The sequence below is a fragment of the Palaemon carinicauda genome, chromosome 1 (genome assembly GCF_036898095.1).
Source record: "Palaemon carinicauda isolate YSFRI2023 chromosome 1, ASM3689809v2, whole genome shotgun sequence".
In the NCBI taxonomy this organism is placed as follows: Eukaryota; Metazoa; Arthropoda; class Malacostraca; order Decapoda; family Palaemonidae; genus Palaemon; species Palaemon carinicauda.
The window spans coordinates 308436955-308444454 of record NC_090725.1 but is presented as its reverse complement, the minus strand read 5'-3'; the positions used below and the strand labels follow the sequence as shown (position 1 = coordinate 308444454).

Below are 7500 nucleotides of genomic sequence, written 5' to 3'. Positions count from 1 at the left end.
AATAATAATGATAATAATAATAATAATGGATTCCTTTGCTAAAAGGCTTAGGTGACCAGATATAGGTACTTTAATTGTAATATGTCATGTTTTAATGCATACTAATACTCGTAATTGTATAACAGCATTAGAGTCTTTAGAACTATTTATCCACAGTTAATTTGCCGCTAAATTATTCTAGTTACCTCTTGCCATTAATGAAGTGGGAGCCAATGAAATATATATTTTCAGATGAAGGGATGTTTCAGGTATTTTACTATTTCATTCAGCGTCAGGTACCATTAATTCTCAAGGCCAGAGAGAGAGAGAGAGAGAGAGAGAGAGAGAGAGAGAGAGAGAGAGAGAGAGAGAGAGAGAGAGAGAGAGTGAAGAAGAAGAAGAAGAAGAAGAAGAATCATAAGTCTAAAAAATTAGAAGTTCAATAAATAAACTACAAGAAAAGATTGATTTATCCTATTGAAGATGATGTTCACAGAGAAGAGCTGCTTACTACAGCTAAAGAGTCTTTTTTGGGCTCAAGCCATGTCGTCCTGATGGAAGTTCCTATAAGTAGCTTCCTAAGGGATATATGTACTACAGTGATCTTCCCAGAGAATTTTACCTTTTGATCTCCAGAATTCTAACTCCTAGTGCGAATATCCTTAAATATTCTCTCAAGGATATCGCATAATATCAGAGGACGTATTCTTGACACGCTACATAGGAATCTGCACCCCTAATAGCGTTTACGCTTCGAGGGGGAAAGTGGCAGAATTAGAAGGGGAGCCTTATCAAGGTTACCCTAGTTCTCATACTACTATAGAGTATCACAACAGCGCCATATCTACATTGGCGGACATTCGTAATTTTGTAGCGATTTCGCACGGTGGTTCTTGATCTGATAATTTCGATTGGTTTTCGAGGATTATTATGCCATCTCCAACTTCTTTCACCTCTGGAAAGTTGAATACTGAATCTTTACAATGAGTGTAATTTAGCTCCAGTCTCACAGTGAAATTAGAGTAATTTATTGTGTTTAGGAGCTAGGCCTGTTACCGGAGGCGCCATGGGCGCTGTCATTCATTAGGCATGTGTTATTTTAATTAATAGAATGACATTCTCGGTTTAAATAGCATTAATATTTTAATTATGGAAGCTATTTAGGCAAATTATACTTGTAAAGATATTAAATGCATAATTTTCCTTTTTCTCTGTTGATCGTATATGTCAGAATTTCGGTGATTTAGGTAACCGAGATCTCGTCTTGCCTAGGTAACCTAACTTAGGCAACATAGTATACTTTCGACATTTCCCCGGTTACCCTCGTGCATTGGTTATCAATTCTTCGGAGATAGATATCTCCTAGAACTATTATATAACTGATACTCGTCTCTAGTAGAGATTTAAGGTTAATCTCTCTTCCCTCTGAGTGTAGCCTTAGGCTACAACCCTAGTGGGTCGTGCCTCGAGTTTTCATTCAGGCAGGAGTAGCCTAGGGTTTTCTGTCTCCCCCTTAACTACAGATGGCAGGTTTTGGGATTCGGTCAGATCCTCAGATTATTTAGTCTTGTGCCGACAGTCGGCCGGTAGGGTGAATAGTCATTCCTCTGCCGACTAGGCTGCCGACATAAGAGGCTGGCCCTCCCTAGGCCGCACCTGAAGTGGTTGTATGTTGCCGCCATCTTCTCCCTGTGGCCTAGTAGACTAGTCCTGTGCTCGCATACCTTAGGCTGAGGAGTAGTACACTTCTGAGGCCTAGGATGACGCCGGCACTGGAACTCTGTTTCTCCCCTATTGAGAGGAGGCGGTACTGCTGTTGGCCACTTAACTGTATTGGCAGATCCTAGGCTGGAGAATAGATGATTCTCCTACCGCCTAGGATGCCGCCGATACTGAAACAGAGTTTCTTAAGTGTGTGTAGGACCGGCACTTGCCGACTCCTTCCACACCTCATTCAGGACCCTTTTCCCTCCCCTCTGTTCTTTTATGATGGCAGAGCCATTGTCTTTCTTTGAGCCAGCGTCCTGCAATCTCACCATTGCCAGTAGGTTGCAGGGGCCGGCTAGACTCCCTCTCTGCAGCTGTTGTCCGGCTGTCTGCGGCTATGCTAGCTGCAGGCAGCCATGATAACTGCCGGCGGCCATGTTGGCTGCCGGCGGCCATGTTGGCTACCGGAGGCCATGGGTTTTGCATACTGTCGGCGATTATGACTGCTGCCGGCGGCTATGCAAGCTGACAGTAGTCATGCCATCTATCGGCAGCCATGACGGCTGCCGGAAGCTGGGGGCTGCCATGATGGCTGTGGGTGGGAAGTCCCTTCTGTCACGAGGTTCTTTAGTTCTCCCCTGGACTGCTGGCTACAAGTTCTGTTGTTCGGGTAGGCCAGCACAGATAGGTTTTGACTCAGTCGGCAGCACGCCGACTGTACTAGTACTGCCGGGGGCTAGCCTGGTGGCTAGGTGCCGGCTGGATACTGCCGGTGATAGTACTGTGGCTGGATGGAAGCCTGAATGTTACATTTTCCCCTTCCATTTGAACCTTCTTTCTGGAGAAAGGTAGTAAATTATACTTATACATCCTTAATTACTGTATACATACACAGTAATAAAGCAGCCTTCAATCCATGCAGTCTCTCTTTAGCTAGAATGCTAGCTGTGGTGGCAGAGCTAGCTATGCCAACTATATGCCGGCTGAATTACAATATATGTTTATACAGGTAGTCAGAGTAATTGCAATATAGGATATACTGCAGATGGAAAACTATTGTATATATTATACTAGTCGTTATTTCCCAATATATTTTGGGTAACCTTGCCCGGACGTTTGCTGAGACCATTCGTATATTGAAAAAATGGAATTTCTTCAATATTCTGATTAGAAATCAGTTTCCTTTTACCCTATAATATCAAATATTTTAAAGGGCTAGTGGTATTACACTTCTAATCCTAAAAGGGTAGAACCCTTATCCTTGAGTTTCCCTGATCAGGAAACTCTATGATTTGATAGTGTAAGGGAGGTCACAGCAAACGGGCTTGGCGGGATACACACATAAATGTCTTTTATTCTTCCTAAGTCCAGTCAGTGTCATACCGGCTGGACCCTACCGTCAGATGCTTGCCATAATGGCAGCACACTGACTGAACTGCATTATGTATAATTATACAGTAGCCAGTAATTTGCAATATGATATATATTGCAAACAGAAAACTATAGTATGATTATACAGTAGTTAGTTCCTAGCACCTAGTGCCGGCAGCCGGTAATCTGCCAACAGCCGGTGGCCGATGATCTGCCGGCCACCATCACAGCCGACAATATGTTGACTGAAATGTCCCTGATGCTAACCTTGCTGGCAATATGCTGGCTAGAACTACAGTATATATTATACAGTAGCCTATATTTTTCAACACTTTCTTGGGTATCCCTGTGCAGGCTTCTGCTGGTACCGTTCCTATATTGAATGAATAGAATTCCTTCAATACTCTGATTAGACATCAGTCCTCCTTACCCCATAGTGTTAAGAATATAAAGGGGCAGTGATTTTTTCACTTCTCTACCCCTAGGGGTTAGAACCCTTTCGTTAGAGTTCCCTTGATAAAGGAATCTCCTTATAGTTAATACTGAGGGGAGGTAATAGCAATTGTTTGCAGGGGATACACAAGTATGTGTCTCCTACTATCCCTTTCTAGCTTACTATCCTAAGCTATTTTAGTTAAAAGATGACTTTTACATATTGCTTACCAGTGAGACAATCAATTGTATACTCATTTGGGTTTCCTTTCTTACAGGAGGAACCCCAGATGACATGTGTTGCAGTGTTCTGCAATGTCAAGAGTAAGTATTTTTACGGTCATAATTCATGCAGGTTTCATGCCCCTGTAATATAATTTCCGAATCCCTACATCATTGAAACCCGCAGGTTTACGTCGGACCTTAATGTCCGAAGGTTTCGAGAATCCCAAGTCAATAGAGTTTAGGGATGCAGCTCGTAAAAAATTACGCAACAGGGTGAGAGGCTTACAGAAAATATCTCTGGGACCATACCAACCTAATGATAGGATGAGTAATCTACTATTTTTAAAAGCAAGTAAGGAAATATTAGTGCCCCAGGCACGATTCACATCTCCCGACAACCAGATAGCCTTTGGGATGGAGGGCAGCAAGCTCCCACGGGAAGAAGGGGAGAATTCTTTCCGCCTGTGCCGGCTCTAGAGCCATTGACATCGACATCTTCACCTCCTATCCCTCTATTAGATGGAATGGACCAATTATGGGCCCAAGTGAGAAACCTAATAGAAATTCTTCACAAACAAGACGAAAATCAGGAAGCGAAATGCAAGATAGAGCCCCGTGAAGCTCCACTTGTCGCTCCCCAAGGGTCATACAAGCGACCCATAGATCAAGACCTCCTGACATGCTCCAAAACCAAACCCTGGAGGTTTGCGGAGCTGATGCCGATTTTAAACGGCAAACTCTACATCTCGGAGAAGATGGGTGCTGTTCCTTTGGACAAAATCTAGTTTTCGCCAAGCTTTGACACTTTCCCTAAGTGTTTCGCTCGACTGAAGTATGAACCAAGGCCAAGAAAAGGAACGGAATCGAAGGAGGTCATGATTCTCGACCATGATATGGCACAGGCTATCCTGTCAAGTAGCCTCAAAAAAGCAGGTTACTCGGTGTCGAAGGTATTCACACTAGGTAACAGGTACCCTTCCTTTCTTGCTCATGCTTCAATTTCATTCCTGTTTACCGGGAAGGCATTTAAATTTGTTGCCAAAGCAGTGAAGGCAGGTAAACCATGTCCTGCACTCAAGGAGTGCAAGCCTCTGTCACTAGCCTTTCCCAGACAGGAGGAGTGGCAGGATGTCCACTTAACCTTTTCAGTAAGAAGACTGGATGTGGATGTCGCCAGTTGACAGTTTAACGAGAATCTCCCTAAACTATCTGAGTTTCTCTTGTATAATGAACAAGAGACAAAGAAGAGACTTGCAGCCTCCCTATCCTTACAAAACTACATGGAGTTGTGTTCAACCCATCAAAGTACCCCAGACATGCTCATGGTCTTAGTCGAATGCATATGGCTACCTTAGTAAAGGACCTTTATGCCTTTATGAAGGATAGGAGAGCATGTACGGAGTTTGTGTTCGCTGCCGCAACAGTGAAACTTGAAACAAGGAAGCTAATATCCTCCAATATCTGGGGTAAAGACCTCTTTCCAGACGAGGTAGTTAGAAAAGTGATTAAAAATGGCACCACGGAGAACATAGGGCTTCTCCAAAAGTGGGCCATTCTTTCAAAAAGAAAGTCTTCCATGGTTGTGAGTCCCCAACCTAAAAGGAAGACGGAAAAGTCTGGAAATATACCTCGGGCTGTTCAACAAAATCCCACGGTTGCAGTGACCGCGGTGCCACAGGCAGGTGGTCGAATATTTAAACCTACTGATCATTTGAAGCATAGAGATGCTTCTGGTAGGAGGGAGGCTCCTTCAGGATCACTGGACCTTTGATCCTCGGGTCCAAGGCCTAATCAAGATAGGACTAAGATGGGAGGTAGACATGCCTCCACCATCATTTCCTCAACTCTTCCTACAATCCCAAACCTTCCTGGAGGCGTATACCTTAAAGCTCTAGAGCATACAGGTGGTAAGGGAACTATAGTACATCGAATTCCAGGGAAGGCTGTTTGGTGTTCGCAAGAAGGACTCACGAAAACTCAGAGTCATTCTGGACTTGTCGCCACTCAACAAGTTCAAATAAAACAGCGAGTTCAGAACGTTAATCCCTCTGAACATAGGGACCCTGTTTCAAAAAGGGGTGTTTGTAGTCTTGTCAGACCTGAAAGGTGTCTATTGGCAACTTCCAGTCAGTCACCCCCTCCCCTCCTATCTAGGATTCAAGTTACAGAAGGTAACGTATATCCTAGGAAAGATATTTGTCAGACTAAACACAGTCCTAAGTATCTTCACAGGATTGGCAGACACAGTCACACAAAAACCAAGCCTAGAAATGGTTCAGGCTACAATGTACCTGGACGAGAGGCTGGGGTGGGCAGCACCCGAAGTGACTGGTCTATGAACATCCAAGGAAATGATCCGGTTCCCAGAACATCCCGGATGTAAGATAAGCTTCAAGAAGTCTCGATTCTCTTCAGCTAAAAGGCTTCAATAGCTAAAAAACCATTGAAACCTATGGTAACACCAACTCTCCTTTCCCTTGGAAAGGTAAAAGGAGATAGCAGGGTCGGTCAAGAGACTCTGGTAATCAGTCAGATTTCCAAGACGCTAACAGGAAGAAGCTCTGAACTCTCTCCAGTTCGCAATAGTGACAGACCCAGTGCTGAAAGATGCGTCAAGAGTCTGGAAAAGATACGCATCAAACACTAGAAGAGATCTAAAAAGACCGATATTGGTATTCCTTAATCGCTTCCCTAACAAAGCTCAAAGTCCGAAATTCCCAAGACCATGTTGGTCCTGTCATGTGTGGGGAAACTCTCTCCACGCAGATCAGACCTCCTACGGCTGATCTGAGACACCGATGTGATAATGAGACGTCGGAATCGACAATGCTAGGGAATGTCTCATACAGTCTAGGTGACGTTAACCATCCCTTACTTAAAGGGATGGCACCTGTCAGCAGTTCATGTACAATCGATCCGCAATATGACAGTGGATGCTCTAATTGGGCTCAAGCCGATAGAGTTAGAGTGGTCCACGGATGCAGACCTATTCTCTCCCAGATGGGAACAAGTCCCCGAACTGCAGATCAACCTCTTCATCATGAGCGTCTTCAAGAAACTACATCGATATGTAGCCCCATATGAGGATCCTCTAGTGGAGATAACAGACATCATGTCTCTAGTATGGAAGGGATGAACTCTGAAATCCTTGTTCATCCCATCCGATCTCCTGCTGAAGGTCCTCAAAATGCTGAGATCCTTCCAGGGAGGAGTAGCTCTGTTGGCTCCCAAGTAGCCCAAGATCAATCTGTCCTCTTTATTGAAGGAACTGAAGCTGAGGCTGGCCCTAGTTCTGATCCCAGGACTATTTCAGAAGGGTCAGAAGTTAATTGCCTTTGATTTATCACAGAGAACCCGAACCCTTCATTTCATGATTTTCTTGCCCTAGTTCTGATCCCAGGACTATTTCAGAAGGGTCAGAAATTAATTGCCTTTGATTTATCACAGAGAACCCGAACCCTTCATTTCATGATTTTCTTGCCCTAGCGGTTAGGCAAAGGTTTGAGATCTCAGAAGGCAATATAGAATTCTTAGAAGAATACAAGTCTAAGTCAACTACAAGACAATATGAGTCTTCTTGGAAAAAGTGGGTTGCTTTTGCAAAAGCAAAAGGACTGAAAGAAATTTCAATGAAATTCTGTCTGTCCTTCTTTGTCCACCTTCATAATCAAGGTCTGGCGGCCAACACAATAACTAAGTGCAAGTCAGCCTTGACTAGACCTCTTCTATATGCCTTTCAAGTGGATCTGGTGAATGAAATCTTTAACAAGAATCCGAAGCCATGTG

General features: G+C 43.9%; 1 protein-coding gene across 1 annotated transcript in view; it reads right to left on the bottom strand.

The window, feature by feature from the left end:
• LOC137640145 (glutamate receptor ionotropic, kainate 4-like) overlaps positions 1-7500 on the bottom strand; it is a 425472-nt gene that overhangs the window by 3387 nt on the left and 414585 nt on the right. The window lies entirely within an intron of this gene.